The 20,664-nt window shown below is 41.9% G+C and overlaps 2 protein-coding genes across 2 annotated transcripts in view; one reads left to right on the forward strand and one right to left on the reverse strand.

The window, feature by feature from the left end:
* Nucleotides 1-17,667, reverse strand: part of LOC105283072 — a 35,769-nt gene extending 18,102 nt beyond the window's left edge. Inside the window, exon 1 of the mRNA XM_011345534.3 lies at nucleotides 16,707-17,667. The gene's annotated coding sequence lies outside the window, so the exon portion shown is untranslated. The remainder of the gene's footprint in view (nucleotides 1-16,706) is intronic.
* The window catches only part of LOC105283079 (midasin), a 75,589-nt gene that overhangs the window by 26,652 nt on the left and 28,273 nt on the right, over nucleotides 1-20,664 (forward strand). The window lies entirely within an intron of this gene.

Raw genomic sequence — 20,664 nt, forward strand, 5'->3', positions numbered from 1 at the left:
ACGAATTATCACCATCCCGTTAACACGAGCTATTCATGTAGCGAGTTAAATACGTCCCGTGCTACACGGAAAAATGGGGTAGCTGCGCTGATTGATCGAGAGCTTTGACGCGACATCCCCAATGGCGAGACAAGCGTGATCCAATTTGCAAATGTGCGAGAAACATCGAAAGTTCCTGCAGTACAAATTAGCTATTATCGGGAAAGTGATGAGCGAGATTAAACTATTCTCATGATTAGCTTAATGTTTCTGGCGTGTACGTTAAACAATTTTTCTTAAACTGACTGTTTTTATGCTATGAAAATTATCGGGTTCTGGATTAAGTAATGAAATTGTCAGAGCTAGTTGCGAGTACCGGGCCTCTTACGTGAACCTCTTTCGTCATATCCCAAACTCGTATTGAATTACTCGCTCTTGTAAAGCAATTTCGAGATCAAAGCCGTGTGCTACTTTCGTTTTCGCCGTCAGGGGTGGCGGAAAATGGAAGGAGAGTAGGCGATAGGGTAAAGGAGTGCGGTTCCACGGCGCTGTACGTCGCGTGATTAATTTATAAATTTCGTTATAAATTTAAAACGCCATTTTCATTGCCGTCATGAACAGCCGCGGGATGTGCCGAGTGAACGTCACGTATGGTTACACGCGTGATCACGCTGTAACTTCCGTCCGCTTCGATTTAATGAGCGGGCCAGGAAATTTTTTCAACCCTGTAATACTCGTACGCATTACGAATTATCTCGCGAATATTGTAAAAGTTTTCATATGTATATTTACTTCCACGTGGACGGTTTGAAAACCGAAATATATAGAATAAAATGGAGCCGTATAATCGAGAAATATATTCGCAAGAGAAATGGAGATTATAAAGCTCGAATATATTAATTTTTACGAGAGTTTTATTATACCATAGAGCAATTTACAATTTATAATATTACTTTCGGAAAAACAATTGTATGCTACTTGAAAGAGAGTCGCGGAGGGAGTTGGAAACATTTTTCGATTTGAGGCATTATGGCGTGTTCACCCGAAACTTGTACTTCTAGTATCGGACAGGGAGTTAAAGTCCTCGGACAATAACCAGCGATTCCGCTCGATACATGCTCTTGTGCTCTCGCAGGACATCTTCGCGAGATGCGACGAATTTCCAGTTACAAAGACATCATCACAGTGCGTTTGAGCTCCCAAGTAAGAATAGATCCATTTGCGGAATAGCCGTCATTTCTCTCTCTTTCTTTCTCTTTCTCTCTCTTTCTTTTTCTCTTCATCTTTCACATAGCGCGTTGTATATCGAAGTGAAATTATGTATTCCCGAACAGAAACGAAATATTGTGACGAAATATGCTTCCGTATTCCTCGCGACGCTACCAACCAGCACGGAAAATACAATTTTCACAGATGCTCTCCATGATAAAGTAAGAAAGCGGGATTTTCATTTTCCATTGGATTTTCGCTCGAGTGTATCTTCGATTCGTCGTCTGTGCATCCCTTCTTCATACTCGAGAATGAAAAATACAACAGGAATCTCCCGCTACGGTCGTTACAGTAATCCCGAAACGTTACATTGAGCGCGATGAGTGAATAGAACCTTATGATCCTGCTGTTTATCACCATTGATCACTCGCCACTCGAATTGTCCATTTTGTTGATTGTCCATGGACGCGTATGTCACGCATAATGTATCCGGTGCTCTCGTACTACGTGTTTAAACTCACCTGCATAGCTGTGACATAATTTCGTCGCACTGCGTGCTTACGGTAAATGTCACGGCATGAGAGAAGCGGGTCACGATCATCTCGCGTCTACGATAATCCTCCATGGTGGCTCACGATGGAAATGGCATTCGATTACAAGTTTTTCCACTCTCTCGTTTTTGCTGGCGTTACTGTGTTGCGAAGAGTTCGGCTGACAGCCGCTTAACTTGGAGAACAACGTCCAGCTATTAATTCCGCTGCATTATTCCGGAGAATTCCTTACAAGATGGCAAGAATTTTCCCTATAACTCTGGAATCCGATTTCCTAATCAGCTTCGTTTATTACGGAGGCAAGTCCCAAATATACCGTTTATTTCTGTTTAATCGGATTTTCATCGTGGCGGAAATTGAAATTAGATTTAACTTTCAGTTTAATACATCGTTTAATCTTTCTCTCGGCTGTGCTATCGAAGAAATTTATAGAACACATACATCACATGAAACAGACATCAATGACAAAGGACTAAATGATTAATAAACAGTTATACATATTATGCAACGGTTGTTTTGAAAAATTTCAATTTCAGTTTCAGTGTTAATGTAAATGGAAATTTAAATTAAACCTCGGAATATGATTAGCATGAGGAAAAATGATACAAGAATCATGTAATAAAAATTAATATAGACGAAAAGGACAGTTTTTTTTCTTATGCAGAGTTCAATTCACACGGCTGATGAATTCCTGCATCTATGGGGGACGTACTCCGTTTACAATGATATTGCAACTGGTTGCACCGAGAATGTACAATTTCACCGAGGAATCGGAAACGGCGCGAGCTATTTCCGGCAGAAGTCGAAATTGAGAGAGGTTCCGCCGAAATTGGCAGCTCCTCTCTTTCTTTCTATTTTTATGCCACGTTTCCTGAGGAGAACGACCGTGCGCTTTCAATTCACAAAGATACATACGGATCTAACTTTATCCGCATAAATCCAGAAATCTACGAATTCCTACGCCAAAAACTTGAGCAACGCATCTTAAGACGATATTCATACGTCAGGATATTAGGCATTTGTATAAAATACATACATGATACATAATAGGAGGAGGGATGTGACATATGTATTGTAATAAGATGGATGCTTGTGAAGACTCTAGACACCCTTTTCGATGAATAAGATAAGAAAAAGGTTGGGAATAATGGATGGTTAGAACTTTCTGCGGAAGTAATCTTGATTTATTTTCAACTTTTATTATCACCATATCGGGGAGAAATAAAAACATTGGTTAAACCAAATCTTGATTAAGTACGAATTAACTGTCAAATGCGTGACAAACTGCTACAATCGAGCATTTCTTTCTTTGAAAACCTTGTAAATCTTATTATTCCGAAAAATACGACAAAAGTAGTATCTCTAAAATCATATCCAGCAAGCCTCAATATACAAATACGTAACATCATTCCAAAAGAAAAATACAAGCATGAACTCCTCGCAGTGTGCGACGCCAAGGCAAAGAGAGCAAGACAAGCGCGCGTTTCTAGTAGAAACAGACAGGTCTGGCCAGACCGACGGATTCGCAAGGCAATTAAGAATTCATTTGTGCCACGGTATGTAAATTCATGGGTCCGTGAAAAGAGCTAAGCTGGATTGGTATTTATGTATACGCTGTGAAGATTATGCGAGAACGGGTGCGTGCCGCGAATTACGCGAAGATCACGTGGAATACAAAGGGTTATTCGCGCGAGTAGTCGCGCCTTGGCGTGAAAGAGGTGTTTAATTTTCAAGCTGCCATTGCTGCTGCTGCCGTTGCCGTTGCTGTGGTTGTTGCTATCACCTCAATGTGCCAGGCCTCCCTTTATGCATCTCGTGCATCGTAGCGAATGCTTAATGCGTTTGCATTCCACTTACCGGCGGCCATTTCTCTCGGCTCTTCCGCTTTCTTTTCGCATGGTCTTGCGATCTTTGACCTCGCGTGGTGACTTCCTGTCTAGCCGAGATCACGTTCTCTTATTCACCGCCGAGCACTTTCGCGTCTAATTGGACCGCCGACGACAACGACTCCAGACGGCACTCGACAACGCAAAACTCACTCTTCCTTCCGCCACATCTCCGCGGAATGCGTCACTCTTTCCATCTAAGAACGCGTCCCTGTATCGAATATCGCGTTTCCCGATCATCGATATACGTCAAACTGCGACAACGATTTTTGCCCGACGCTTGTCTCTTTGCGCTCCTTCTAGAGAGACGAATCGCCCGAGGATGCCAGAAGGAAGTGCAATCTACGGATAAAGAGATTGTAATAAATGATACTTTGTGGAACCGCGCATAGACTGAATTGTCGATTATACGCAAGTATCAGTGCCAAGTTTTCAAAAATAAGCGTTGCGATACATCTAATTGGATACAGTGAAAACATTTTAGGAAAATTAGAAAGCGATTTCCGATGGATTCGAGATATCGAGAGCATCCTGGGGAACGAGAAATTATTGCCCGGCCGCTTTCGACGTGTCACGGAAAAGAAGAGGCCGGTAGTTGGCCTGCCAGAGATATCGCGGAAAATATAATATCATCGCGGCGTACGCATCCGGCAGCGTGGAATCCCGTGAAATGCCGGCACGAGATTCCGGGTTAATGAAGGTGTGTAACGTGGCATGAAATTATTTCTGAACGACTCGTGTTAATCGAATCAACCCGTGAACGTGGACTCCTGACGCGAGTCCTGATGTTTTTCAATTTCGAGATTAACGCACAGTGAGCGGATTTCGAGTGGCGGATCGAATGAGATTACGTCGGAATGCGTGTTAGAATTCTTCAACTAAATCCTTCCTAAATCAAATATTATTTCGCGATAAATCGATAATCGATAACAATCGATAAAATAACGTTTTGAAATGTCATATTTGTTTTATGCGATTAATTGGGAAAGCGTTTGCGGAACTGCGAGTGAAAGTACAGCTGAAAATATCCGGATAATAAATTATCCGGATTATCCGAGATATTTTTTATCCGACTACTGAAGTTCGGATCCTTGAACTATCCGGATAATTCGGATCCGGATCCGGACCTTAGTATCCGAATATTCGAACCTATCCGAATCTGCAAATAAATCCGGATCCAGACTATCTACAATAAATTAAACAGAAAAATAATCGTTAAAAGCGTTCTATCTTTCTTCGACATGTAATAAGCAACAATGATATAATGACGTTTTCAGCGTGTCAGCGCCCATAGCTCTATACATGGTGGACCAAAAATCTGGATACAGTCGATTATCTCGTAAACAATGCAATTTTGAAAAAAAAGTTTTAGATAAAAATTGTAGTGCTTGAAGGGGGCTAAAATTAATTTTTGGAAAAATTGAATTTTTAAGGAGTCGGAGTAACTAACGTTATAAACAAAATATATGATTCCTTTAATTATTCTGCACATAAAAGTATTAATGTGGAACTTTCGAAAATAGTTTACGAGATATTTTACACTTTATTCTGGCATATTTCGACATAAAATATAAAATATCTGATAAACTATTTAGTTTTTCACAATTGTACCTTAATACTTTTGTGCTTAGAATAATGAAATTAATCTATTAATGCAAAAATAATATATATTTAGTTGCTTTAAAAAGAAATATGTAATTGCATATTACATATTGTAGGTAGTTCGGATCCGGATTTATTTGCAGATTCGGATAGATTCGAATATTCGGAAACTAAGATCCGGATCTGGATCCGAATTATCCGGATAATTCAAGGATTTGAACTTCAGTAGTCGGATATTTTGATAAACGAATTATTCGGATATCCGGATATTCGAAAATCCGGATCGTATTTACAGCCCTAATTGAAAGTAATTAATACTGGTGTGATCTAAACGCCAAAGGATTCGAGTTTATGTGACGTTCATTGTGACATCCTGCTAAATGATTGGTACCTGCAACGAGCAGTTTCTGCGTAAAACATTGAATGGAATGCCGGATTACTGGTGTTACGAGACCGTTGATACTGTCGTGATTTATTGCTCAGATTTATTTGCGTTTATGATGTTCTCTCGAAGTTCTCGCGTATAATTAATCCTGGTGGCGTAAATCAAGAAGTTTGCATAACTGGATAGTCGCGATACAGCGCAATCGTTGACAATGGTATAGTTTACTTCAACATAAACATCCACAAACATGCATAATACACGATTACCATAAAAATTGCCACATACCCAACAAAAGTGCTGACATTCTCATTTCTCAGATAAAAAATTTTTTATTAGACATACGTAATGATATAAGAAATAATAGATAAAAATAAAAGCTAAGTGGCGAAATAAGTATATTTCACAACGACACAAAGTCGCCGACATGGGATTCTGGAAATGGCAGGCTGATCGATGAACGTAATTATTCAGAGCGCAAATAATATAATCAAACAATGTTCGAAACAAGCGCACGAGATCGTCCAGTGTATAATTCGCGTTATTGCAAAGCGCAAATATTAGACAGCTGCAAATATATTGAATCTACGCAAATACTCGTCCGATTGACCGCGGCAGTCACGAAGGTCGAGTGTTTAATTAATGACGAATTGAAGATCAACGAGCGCTCTCTTAATTATCTCCATTTTCCCAGAGAGAGGCTCTCTGAGGCTCTCGGATTACCTGATCGCAAATTGTACATATCGTTCGCCCGCGAACCCTAAAAGTACGACGTCCCTTCCTCCCCGAATTCGGACTTACCGAGTCTCTTTGAGAATTCTAATAAAGCTACGGATCATGTTGGCTCTGCGCGTCTGCGGGTTCTCTGTCGGTTAATAATAAATTGTTCTTTGTCGTCGTTGTGCCGCGGGCTCACATATGACTTTGAGAATTTTTGCACTATCATAAAAAAAAGAACATTTATGCGCTCCATCCCAACGTTCAGGAATTTTATGAAATCAAAAGAATAGCAAAGTTCGTCAAGAATGATGCTCGATCACTACTAACATTTCCCAGCGAATATATTCGCGGCGTATATGTAAATAACGTGAGAATTATAATTGCAGCAATAATGTAAAATACGGCTAAATTGTGTTTTGCGGATATCGCGTTTCGGCTCATGCTGCGAGTATGGAAATGTACGCAGTTTCGCTGTGTCTCGCGAGGATTTTAACGACCCCGTATCAGATCTTTCCTGTAAATTCGCGTACATTAAATATGCGCCGAATAATCAGTACTATCTAACAGTACGTTGCACAACGTACAACTGTAACAGTGCAGATACGCAACGTTCTCGGCTTGCTTTCTCGAGAGAATTTGAAATTTAATTACAGTTTGGGAGAACGTAGCCGAGAGACTTCTGCTAATCGATCGCATAATCTCAGATCGTTCTCGCGATTATACAATTTTGCAGTTCTGTTCTGAAACTTTTTCCTCTTTCTTTTCAATATTAAAAAAAAAAGATGTTTTTCTTGTGAGGAACTTTGGAAATGCCTGGGTGACCGGGACCCATTGTCCACTATATCGACTTTTCGTCAGAGGGGTTTACGACCAAGATAAACCTCGGGGAATAACTTGATGGCGACGAGCTGGTTTCATATCTCCGCTGATCTAACGGTGGAAGAGCGGCTTCCATTCATTATCGTCGTTAATCGATTCATTCTCGACTCGTTGCCCATTCATCACAGTTGGATTAGCGTTATCCTTTATCGACGTGCGTTTTGCCGCGAATAATCGTACCGTCGGTAGTGACATTAACATTTTGCAATGATGCCAGGAGGTGCACATGAATATATGTACATGTACTGACCGTTTGATAACAAATGCTCATTTTTGTAAATAGTGGCATTTAGTTTCGTCAGTCTCTATTTCTAGACGCACGTATTACGTCCACATTGCATAACATCAACAGAAATTAGTACTGTCAATTAACCCAGGAAAGTCAAGATTCATAAAGTTCTGTGCGCATTTCATGAAAATTGTCTCCAAAGGAAATATTACGTGAGGAACAAGAGAACCGTCGCGCTGTTTGAAGCATTTTTTTTAAATTTCCCTCACAATAAATTATAGTTTCCGCTAAATTATATTTTACACGCATAACGAATATACATGCGTGTTCCGGCTCCACACAGTGGAAATTAATTGCACGATTGATAGGTACGAGGCTCCTTGAGGTCGAGCGTTTCTTTGTAGTGCTTTCGAGTATCGGATACTCGTGCACGCGCGTGCAAGCTCTCCACTTAAAACCGTGGCATACAGCTGACAAGCTGTATGGCTATTTGTCCACGTGCCACCATTCACGTCCCACGCACTCATTGGTGTCCCATCAACGCGGAATCATTCCCATCTCCTACGGGCCGGACGTACACGAGATACGTGCACCAGCTAATAGAATATTGATTCTGTCGTAACGCAATCAAGCCGTCCTATCTCTCTATGGTGTGGCTCGGTACATAGGATAATTTTCGTTTATGGGGCATCTAATCCGGGACTAATACGGTATTCGTTGACGCCGCTCGATAACTATGAGCAGACGAAGTTGCGTCTACTGTGCTCTCAGATTTTCTATTCACATCATTCTAGATGTATTTGCGGAAAATTGCAAAATATTCAATTGACCGGAAAATCCATGTCGGGCCCTTTAGCAAAATTCGAACGCAAAACTCTGCATCGAGAATTAATATAAAGTTTTACGTTACCGGAAGATCTCCGTGCGGATTTGTTTCTGGTAGGATTCGGACACAAAACATTGTATTAATTTTTTTATATAAACCTTTGTGTTTAAATTTTGCCAAGAGGATTAAATGAGTACGGGAAACGTTGTTATTCGCTCGACATGCATTTCCAATGAAGAGCATTGGAGAATACAAAACGGCGCCGTTTATCACAAAATTATGTTGCATTGTTTGGAAGGAAACGGTTTCTTTCTCTTCTGTCGATAGCTTCCTTGGCAACCTTCAGCGATTCTTAATTTAATGGGAAATACAGTTCCGAAGAATCACTTGAAACATTCTTCCGGCCAAGCTGCATTTCTATGTGACCGACAATGTAAATGAATGTTTATACCGGGTGCGAGAACAAAACACGCTGTTAACCGATTGTTTTACACGGTGGAGGTGCAGTCACAATGCGTGGGGTATTGTTGGTAGTTTCGCATTATGACGTGAGCGGAGGAAAACGCCAGGCCGTTTCGCGCACGAAATGCGGAATACCGGCGCGTGAAAAACGTTCCCCTCGTTTCGTTCGTTTTGGAACGGTGCCCTTAATTTAAGGAGTGAATTCTTTATCGTGCCTCAATGATAATGATGTCTTAATGTAATCGAGATATTTCATGATCACCGCGCGAGTTCTTCACGGCGTCGCTTAAAGATGCGCGAACGTTACTTGGTATGTGAAAATGATGCATTAGTAATCAAGCTGGAATAGTCAAATGGCATAACGATATATAACTCAATTTCATCATGTGCACAACACATGATTTATTAAATACCCACGGATCAAGCTCGTGCATGGAGAGTATCCAGTGTCGTGTTTGCGCTCGCGTAAATATCTTAATTAATTCGTTTACCGTTCGTTAAGATAATTACTATACCGCAATCTCTGCAATTTAATCGTTACGTGTGTGAGCAGCGTTAATGCACATTTCACTCTTCAGTTACAATTTCGCATTATCCACCGTGCTTCTTCTCGCTGTTTTGTCGCGAGAACATCTGCTTATAAAATCCCGCCAGCTAATTTTCTCTTCTCGAAGATCGATTCCCCGATTCCTCGGCCGCATGAGAGCGCAATTCTTTTCGCCTCAGGAAAGTTAAACTTCGCTTAACTCGACTCAATATCCCGCTCGTGCTTGTTTTGTCGCGGAAGTGAAGACGCGCCGAGTCGATCGAGCAAACCTCTCGAAACTACTCCGAGGGGACCACCCCCTTATCCACGATTTTTACGAGCACCTCACTCATCCTGGTTACGCGGGGGTTGCAAAGAAAGTCGCGTTATGATCCGCATGATGAATCATGCGTTTCTGCTTTCTACTCGCCCCACATGACACGAACGCGATTATGAGCTGATATGTCAGCGCTTTTTCGCGTTGACAAAGGCTGACAACTTCCGGTTCGATCGTGAATGTATAATGTAAATGCAATTAAACGCGTACATGTATGTGCATAAAGTAGCTATTAACTCCGACGTGCCGAGATTATTCCTGAATAATCCATTGAGGATTATTACTCTTATTAGTTTTTCGCTTATATGTAGGACATGAAACACAGTGACGTGCTAACTTTACAATAGAAATTTTATATGATCCTTTGTGTTTTCTGTTGGAGCTTATTGGAGATGAGATAATCGAATTAGTTTTCCTTTGAGAGAAATATCACATGTAATGGAAAAATTTTTTTTCTGTTGAATGATTTAGCTTTTATTATTAACATTGATTTAACTGATATCACAATACTGAAAATAAAATTAAACAACTATTAATATGAGAAATTATTTCACGGTTGGCTTTGCAAGGCTTGTATACGTTTTAATTGCACTGTTACAATGGGAGGTATTATTTCTTAGTATTTATTAAATTTTATATAGATATAAATGCAATTTGCTTGTCTTTCCGTGTTTTCTGTTTGCGTAGCGAGTATAAGCCAGAAGGTATAAAATATGACTTGTTTTATAACGACGTGTTGAGACAAAACGTCCCTGAAAAATTCCCTTCGAGAAAGCTTTCACGAGTTTAAGACATTGTTCAACACCGGTGATCATTCTTCGTCCTTTCACCTTTTAAAGGAAAGAGGATCTTTGCACCCGGTTAATGAGAATTCGACGATGAGGTGACCGCTGCGTTTTTCCCACGTGTTGCTTTGTCGAGGCTGGTCGACAAGATAAACGACAGAGTAGCCCGTAACACTTTCAACGTAACACGAGGACGAGCACCGTCGCTCAATTACACTGAAGCGATACGGCTGGAACCTGTCCGAGGGAGATTATTTTTGTGGGAGTAATTAGAGGATCATGGATTACTTCCACTTATCCGCCTTATCGTGTTACGTCGATAAAGGCTACCGATATGCGAGATAAATCGAAAGCGGCGTTACAGCAATTATTTAACAACCCATTTTCCGATAACATGGCTTTGTAAACGCGTTAAAAGAGGAAAAACGCATAGAAGAACGGGCAAAAATTGCAAGCGGATCGCCCGCGATGTGTTTGCGATTCGAATGGGAAGCTTTGTGCCATAAATGTAAGCGTACCAGGCAGCATAAATATTCATACGGTATCGAAACCACGTCGAATTTAGGGGTGCGGTGGAATATACGCGGCGGATACTTCAGTTCCGACTTGGAACACCAGTTTCAGCATCGAGAAACAAAGGCGGCGATCCATAATGCATAATGTTATGACAATTTCATAGATTATTTAGCATGGAAAAAGGGAAGAAACGGCCTCGCGCGTATCACATCGCGCGAATATTGCGAAACGAGCGTGGATCGGTTGTTTCTACCGATGCAATTGTGCGTATCGGAGAAACAGAGTCCTTCTAGCAGCTTTTGTGCGCCAGTCTGCAGCTCCTCCGCGATCTGACGCAACCCGGATTATGGGAGGAATGCGATACGACAAGGTGCAACGAGGCGCAAAACTGTGCCGAATGTGGGACCGTCTTCGCGCGAGAAGAAGACGCATCGATATCGAGATATCGAGCCGATAATACCCGTCGGCTTTGCCATATTCACACCCACAGTGACTGTATCGCGTGTCTCTAATAATCTCCCGGCATATTTCCGATCGCGTATGTCCCTTTAATCCCGCGCGAGTCTAATGCGACTGCAATGTTCCTGAGCTGCGGAGCGATCAGTCGATCTTATGACTGGGAAGAACGCTTTTTACCGCAAACGCAAAGTGCTCGATGAGCCTTGAATGATTGATATGTCCGTTTCCTGTAGGAGATGTGCAAGGCAAGCTTGAATCGATGTATACCTCCCATATATGTGAGGGAAAATTTAAATGTTGCTAGTACGAATAGAAATCAGAAAATTAAATTTTGTAAATTATAATATGGCGCGAAATGTAACGGGAATTTTTTTTATGGGATTCTTTTTGCGAAAATTATTTATGGAATAATTTATGCGTTGAGTTAAAAAAGGTCCAATGTTTTTCTTCAAGGGCTAATTATCATGTCGGCTTGAATTCGTGTGCGGTTTAATAAAGTCACGACCATGATGAAACACGATATGCGCGGGAGAGAGGTCTGTTAACACGAATTAACGTGGAAACGAGATACTTTGTAAGATGAATAACCATCTGTAACGTTACCTCTGTATACTGCATATTGCATAAACAACATCGCGGATCTGCTTTGCGAAGAGAGAGAGAGAGGAAAAACTAAATCAATCACATTGGATGATGGACACGACGAAAAGGATTCACTTCACACGTGCTTCTCGTACTAATGGCTACTAATTACTGATGCGTGAGATTCATTTTGTAGCAACTACGTGTATCAACGGCGCATTATAAAGAGCTTCCACTCCCGGAGTTACAATTTTAATCGGATCACGTGTGTTGCTGTAATTACGTCCGACCTGCGCTAAACGGCAAGGGAATTTAAAAAAGCATGATTTAGAAAGAGATATCAGCCCTCGATCGATGTTTTTGCTACCCACGTGGGACTCGGCTGTTGCGATCGATCGAAGTTTTCTTACGGGTGCATCTCTCCCTCACCTTGACATCAAGGGATTTTATTATTTCACGAGCGGCGGAGAAGAGTCCTCGACGGATATTTAACGTCGCCGCCGTCTTTTTTTTATCCCGACAAACATAGGCGTGAAAAATAATCAATGCGAATATCGGACGGTATAATTAATCACGTCCGATTGCCCTTCTTCTTGCGCCGTTTCTTTCCTCCTGGCTTGTCTCATTGGAAGATGAATAATCCGACGATGAATAAAGTCCACTCGAGATCACTGTAGAAACAAGATTTCGTTGTGCTCCTTAGAGGACTTAATTTGCCAAACTCCTTCAAGTTTGAGCGTTAAATAGCCATTAACGTTCTGAGATTGAGACAACCGCTACTTATCTTCATTTTGCCTTTCGCATCCGCGGTTGAAAGGACACTGGAGCGGGTCTGAAGCATCCTATATCATCGCAGTTTATGCTCGTCGTCTTTATGAAGCTCCTCGTACGCGCGCCGTGATTCTCCTGCATTAGAGAAGCTCCGAGAAGTTTGACTCTCTGGCACGAGTACAAGAACGGCGCGCTCAGAAGAAAAGAAAAAAAAAAAGAGATAAGAGAACGAAACTTAATAAGCATCGAAGCGAGAAAATTCGCGCCGGAAAAAGCAATATTAACTGAAAACGCAATATTAATAAATCATTTCACGTTCACATTGCACATCGCCAAGATACCGATACTCGAGTGAGATTGTTCTTAGAAAAACATGAGTGAAATACTCGTGCTTGAAAATATGGCCGAAGAGCAGTAAGATCTCCGTTCCTTCGCTTTTTTTTACTCCAGCGCAGATAAATAAAGTTGATAATGAAAAAGATAATGAAACAGCAGAAGAAATGCAATTTATAATGGACGCGAACGCGAACATTTCAGCATCGATCTCATCGAAGCTACGATTCAATGGCACACGAGCAACGTGCACGTAAATTGCTATTCGTTAACGCTGAATTAACGAAATGCGATGTTCAACTCGCGCGGCCGGCTTTTACGGTTTCGCTCATTCGGCCACGCACAATTCTGCCGGGGGTACATTATTTGATGTTACATTCGGCATTTCCGATGGGCTTCGTGCGTGACGCACTGCGCAACTTTATTTGGACAAGCTAATGAAGCCAGACAAATTTTCCGCCACAGATCTGCCATTGTTCTTATAACGTTAACGGGGAAACAATGCGATTCCCTCCGATACTTGAATCGTCATGCAATCATTCCCATGCGAACGCTAATTCAGACGAGCACCGCAATCGTGCCCGATCAGAATCATTTCGTCCGTCTCCACGTTCCACCCTCGCTGAACCACTCGGGACACACAATCGGCGGCGGTCCAGAGAAAACTTCTCCGATCGCATCAGAACGCGTCCGTTCGTCGAACACGTATCCGGGCTTCGAGACGAAGTTTCCATCGCGCGTTCGGATTCATCAGCACCCTTGCGTTGAACTATTTCGCTTCGGAAAGTTCAGCAACGCGGTTGTTTCTTGTTTTCGTCGATGCGAATGAAAAAGACAAACGTCCGCCAATAGAAACTTATACCCTCTCTCTCGCTCTCTCTTTTTCTCTTTTGACGGACTACTTGCGGCGCGAGAGAGAATTTGCCCCAAAATTAACCCTCGTTCCGGTAAAAAGCATTCCGGCGCTTTCTTGAGTGCTGAGAGTTCGCAGGGTTTTTCATGACGGGTTTTCCCTCGTGATTCCAAGGGGTAAGACGGCATCGGTGAGAACTCACTTTGGAGTGTCGAGCATCGCCGCGGAACGGAATTAGATTAATTGAATTTGAATTTTACGAGCTTTAAAGAACAAAGTCCCTGCAGTAATTTCAGGCGAATTAAGTACGTATAATGGATGAAAAAAGTGGATAAAAAAAGAAATCGAGCTCGATCAATTCAAATTAATTCTACTGTCCGTCTAGTCTCCGACTTGACAATAAAAGAAAACAGCAGACGGAACTTTGATAAAAAATTCCATCGTGATATCTTATCGCTGTAATCAGCTCCGGTTGTTTAATAATTTATTCGGCGACTCAAAGTAGAAAGATAAATTTATACGCCCACTCTTTGAAGTTCAATGCGATTATTTAAGATTAAATTAAATTCCAGATGAATTTACCGTTTACTGTCTTGACGACCAGTCAAGAATAGGAGAAGCAAAGGCACACTCGATATCGGCAGGAATATGTGCGGCCTTTTTAGCCTCTTTGAAGAATGGCGAGAGCGGATTTATACCGAAATTAGTCCTCGACCTGGCAAAAAGCGCGACCCTATCGGCGCATAATTTCCGAAGCGGTGACGCGGATGACATAATAAAGGGATGCGCCGCGTGTAGCACAGAAAAACGAGTTAAATTAAAGTCGGTTAGGTAGCACGCTTATTGTTAGTCAGATCCGTTAATTTTTACGCGCGACGAAATCGAATCGGTATATGTATTTGCAAAGTGATCGCACGAGATAACAAATAAATCTGCAATCGCATATCTTGTTGTTCGTTGTAATGATAGACAACATCAGTATCATTATCAATTTATGGGTTACTAATATTTAAGATGCACTTGTGGTATCCGTCAGCCAATTTTTCGGGACAATAATTCGTGACAGCAAATTGGCGTTCATGGAATTTAATGAAAGTCCTCAACTGTGTACGCACGATGAAAGATATGGCCGTCGCCGCGATTTGGGCGGGTGTACCGAAAGGAATAATTAAATAAAGCCGAGCCGCGACCCGGAAAGACAAACTCTCCTCCAGCTCGGCAAATAGAGCGACGAGAGAGTCTCGAGCTGCGCAAGATCAACGAAGGCAGCCTCCTTGACAAAATTGCTTTCGGACCTGCCGTATGCAGTCGTCCACTGCTTGACCATTCTGAGAATCGTGTAGAAGAGAAACAAAGATTCACGAGTGCCGCGCGTGAAATTCTGAAAGCCAGATTTCTTATTCAAATCTGAGGTGAAAATTCGAGCTTTCAAGAATAACAATACCGAGAGAGAGATTATTGTTTGTCACAACTTGTCATCCTCGACTTTATTTTCGTATCTTGTTTGACATGAAATTTAATGTTAAAATTCAAATTGAGAGAAGAGAAAATTTTCTTGAATTGTCTTCAATGTTTTTAGAAGCTATTGTCTTCCACATGTGATTGTGAATATATTAAAAATGAATGTTAAATAACTGGATTATTTAATACTAGCATCCCCCGTCACGCGGGCTTCGCCCGCGATATTATGTGTAGAATTAAATAAAAACACATTTTACCCCTTCTCACCCGTTAGGGGTGGAATTTCGGAAAACCCACCCTTAGTGAGCACCTACGTAATAGTAGGAATATACCCTTAAAATTTCAAGTCGATAGGTGCAGTGGTTCGGGCTGCACGTTGATGAGTCAGTGAGTGAGTGAGTGGTATTTGGCTTTTATATATATATATATATAGATTAATACATTAATATGACCGACCACTGCAAATTGTGCTAGAATAACATTTTTTTGTAGAGTCAAATAATGTTACAAGTGTACTATCGGAAAGATCTTTGTAAAATGGCTGAAAAGCGTGTAGCTGTACTTAATAGTCAACCCTCGGATGATATTCGATCTCATCGAATCTTGAAGCCTCTCTTTATTGGAGAGCGCTACATCGTATCGACGCGTCTCGTAAAACGATCGTAGCTCTTAACATTTATTGCTCTTGCCCTTTGAAAGCCCGATCTCTACATGATGAAATAAAATGAATGAGAATGCGAAATCGAAGTTTTTGCATTGGACATCTATATTAAAGATTCTAATCTTTCTTATTTATCATCGCATATCAATCGTGTAAATTTATACACATAATTTTATGTTATATTGGATAACGTGAGATTGTAAAAATAATAAGTTTCTTCTTCTAATTTTTATTAAAGTATCTTTCAAATAATTACGGTTGATGCGTTGAGAAGATATCGCGCACATTTTCGAATCAGAATTCGTTTGCAAGTAAAGCCTAGTGTCAAGTAGATATAACAAACACAAATATCGAAAATCCAACACATGCACTATCGGGTTAAAGTTTCCAGAAGCGGCATGCGTCGCCGCCCCAACTGGTCTCCACCCCGAAATACCACGAGGATCCTATTGCGATTCTTCTAGGGCGTTAACCCATTCACTTTCGTCATCCGAATCTTAAACCATGTACACTTATCAGCTGACCCAAAAACGAGGGTAAATTGTAAGTAAAGCTGCAATCATTTTTCTTTTTTGACTAAGAAACACATTTAATCAAACAATCTTGGCCGAATGAACATTTACAAATTCGACCTTTTGAACAAATCGATCATTTCACGTTTATTAATTTTTCATAAATAATTGATAGTTATACTTACCATGTGTTCTTTAGGTTTTCCTACAAGCACTTATTTTTTCATTGCTCTCATGAAACGTTGGTGATTATTATTAATTATCGGTACAGTTTCGTAAAGGATTTATACATTCAATCGACTGATTCGCAAACGATCATCTCGAAAACGATCAATTTTCAAAAACTCGTAACTGTGGAGAAACGATCTATTCGTCTTTGTGACGATAAGAGAGGACCAGTGATGAACCCACCGATATCAGCGCCGTATATCTGAACCAAAGCTCTCGCGTTAATCTCTCCACCGTCGGTGAATTAATCGACCAAACGAAAGGACCGTTAATGTCTCTAAACGCGTCGACTGAGATGAGGGATTCCCGTCTGAAAATATGCCGATCCCTCAGCCAACACTTTCCCTTTTACGAGACAGACTTTACGAGCTAAAGTTGAAGATTGCTTCGAGAATCGCATTGCAATCTTTCACGTTAACCATTATCTGTCTTCCATCTCATCTCAAACCGCTCGATCGATCAATCAAGATATCTCAATAATCATTCTTCCCCCTCAACTGACTGGTAAAAGCCACCCCGTCAAGCGAATATCTCGGGCTCACGTTCGCCAATTCGCCACGAGAGTTAACCCTTGAACTTCCACCTGGTTTTAAATTCCAACGCGTTAATCGGCTGTCGTCTCATCCCCCCGAGTACCCGGTGCAGATTCCGCGAGGATTTGTGGGGAACCGCGTAGGCGAGGCAAGAGAGGGGGGATAAAAAGGGAAGTTGGTGGATGGTCGGCGGCGAATTTTCGCGATTTTGCCGTGGCACCCTCGCGCACCTTGGCGGGAAACGTGGCGCGATGGGGATACCACGAGGTTGGGAGAGCGCGCGCGAGAGAGAACTACCCTCTTATTTGCGGGTCGACGCACCGTTCTCTCCCGTTCTCCCGGTTCGCGAGACGAGAGAGCACTGCGTGCTCCTCTGAAAACAGCCCCTGATTCGGAGCCGCAACCCTCCCCCGCTAGCCTTGCTTCTGGACCGCCGGCGCTCCTCCACCTCCACCCTCTGGTCCTCTCCCTCTCGGTCTGCCTCTCACACTCTCGTCGGTTCCCCACACCGCATCTGATCCTCTCGTTCTTCTCGTCTCGTTCACCCCTATCTCTCTCAGAATTGTATCTCTCCCTTATCCGACTGCGTGTCTGCGTCTTGCTCCATCTTTGTAACTCGAGTTCTTCCCTTTCGCATCGCGCTCGACGCTTCCGTCCAAGACGATGTCTTCCTCTTTGACGTACACTCGATTTCGGGCAACTTTCAGCTGTCCTTCAATGACTGTCGAAATTGACCGATTGCCAATTTTTGCGGTCGCTATCATCGGGGACGTATTTTCTTGCTCGCGCCGGCCACGCGAGTTAGGAAACTCTCTTCCACTTAAGGTTGTGGATTCTCATCCCTCCGAAGATCCACGTATTTCGTGGATAATACGTGTATCTCCTTGGAATGTGTGTCCTTCGAGAGATCTTGGCCAAAGCCGCTGTTTTCTTCGCCACGAGATTCCCAGCCACAGGGTAAATAATATTAATCGTGAGGGAAGAAATGTGACAAATTGCCCCGGAAAAACTTGTCCGGCCTCGCCGTCTAATAAGGACCAATGTTGAAGGAAATTTTACCGCGTCTTTTCCATCTCCATAAAAAAGTGGCGGAATTTATTAGATTCATTTATGAAGACGTTTGTGAAATAATGAATGGGAGATTCCCGGCGGTTCTGTGGCAATTACAGCTCTACATAATTTTCTTCAATTGCGAATTGTGAGCGAAATCACAAGTGTCATAATCGTGCAATAATTTAACGAACACTGCGGCGCATAAACCATTGAAATCGTTGAAATTTCCCTTTGACCGAGTGACTTTCCTGTTAAAATGTCGTTTTAATAGCTCGCTAATTCTGAAATGCGGCGTGAAGGTCCAAGCACAATCTCATATTGCCTAGCAGCGTGCAAAATCAACGAGGCATTAATATCTCATTATTCCGACGATGTAAAATTTACCAGCGCCGTGCAAACAAGACCGGACAAAGCGCAACGTAAAGAGCAGTGCATTATATTTGACTCGCCGGACTTTAATGCCACGTAGATGCAAAAGTGGATGAGCGTTGTTTCGCGAAAGCTTCGCGTAATGACCTTGACAGAATTGAGATATATTGTGCTTTACGTGGACATGCAAAGCATCCTGCATCAAAATGCAAAATGCGTAAATTCTCATGTGAACGTACGCGTACTCTAAAGGATACCGCATACTTGATAGAGAGCCAACAGTCACCGTGCGACTTAACGAAGCGCGAATCCATCGAGACTACCCCGGACAATTTTGGGTATGCAGTTTGCGCTTGGTTTGATCGCGCGCACTGCATCTTGTTGCATCGAAGCGTAATTTCACGTGGATACGTATATACAATATCGCACATCAAACTGAAGTGTATATACACAACATTGTCGTCGATACTTTTTATTGGCCATCACTGGGTTGGATGTTACTGTCCAAATCGTTCGTCGAATGCTCGCCGTTTATTTTGCAGTGGGCAATTTTTACGACGCGACAGTTCGATCTCTCGTATCACGCGATGACTTCTTCACTTAGTTTCTTCACTCGGCTTGACGGATAATCACAGTGCCGAAGTACATCATTGTTTCTCGTGGTCTAAAATTAGAATTTTAATTTTTTCGAGAGGTACAATCTGCTTTTGAAAATTGCACAAGTTACTTTTGCACGCATATTCGTGTACCTTATTTTCAGAATTATTTTCTCTGTGGAAATATCAGCGCATCCGCTCAAGAAACAAATGTTTTCTTACAAAGAGGCAATAATAATCCTGACAAAAAATTTACAATGAGTGACAGCATAATCCACAGGAAGCGAGCAACCCCTGGATGCGCTGTAACGTGGAAGGGTGTCCTACCACGAGTAGTAACGTAATTAGAGATTGTAAGCAGCTGCGCTGCAAGAAGCGATTAATCATTAAGCTGCCGGCAATTTCGTGTACATACACTGGCTCGCACTCGATTCTGCTGCATCGAACCGCATGCATGTTGCACAAATGCGCTTCGACAGATACGTGGAGTGCACTTGTACTGGCTAGTGCATTACGGCGACGTACAGCACAATGCATTTTTCAATTAATTTTTCATGTTTCCACAAGTCCAATCTGAACCATTGAAAACATCAAAATCCACTCGATTAAATAAATCGATACTTGTTGGATATTACTCGTCAACTTTGACAATTATCTTTCTTTTAAGGCTTACAATATTTTCAGCTGAAATATTCCTTTCTCTGTCTCAAATACAAAGATCGTCACAAAAATCGAGAAATTATCAGTGCACTCATGTTTCCATAATCGCGAGTGCTTCATTTAATCATTCGTAAACATTCGTAAATATTGATTGCATGGATGAGAGAAAAAGGTTTGCTGACATTGATACGATATGATGACGCAATTCGAATACGAAAAGTGTGGACATAGACTTTCATTAGCTGTCGAGTGCCTCGAGATGCCCACACGGGGAACTCTCCATCTCATCGCTTGTTGTGTCGCATTAGCCTCGACCGCCGATCTAAATGCTCGATTGATTGATCGATGAGATCGCTGATGTCGGAAATGGGTCAGCCGTTATGGTGGCCGGTTCGCCAAAGCGAAGAATACCGCCTGTCGAGATGATGCACGCGTTTTACCGCGGCACTCATGGCTAATTCAAGAGGAAAGAGAACACGCGCACACTTTTGATTATTACGTAACAGCCCCATTAAAAAATAATAGAGTTGCACGTGGCGGACGATGCGAGCGTTTAATAAGGGTGCACAGCGCACTCACGCTGTTCAAACGAGACAAAGCTTGTTAAAATAAACGTCGCGTCCACGAAGAATAATTTACTGATCAGTCGGAGTACAAAATAGTAAAGAAAAATGTAATAATGCGAAAGCAGAATTTTCGAGTAA

The sequence above is a fragment of the Ooceraea biroi genome, chromosome 4, assembly GCF_003672135.1.
Source record: "Ooceraea biroi isolate clonal line C1 chromosome 4, Obir_v5.4, whole genome shotgun sequence".
NCBI classification, from domain to species: Eukaryota; Metazoa; Arthropoda; class Insecta; order Hymenoptera; family Formicidae; genus Ooceraea; species Ooceraea biroi.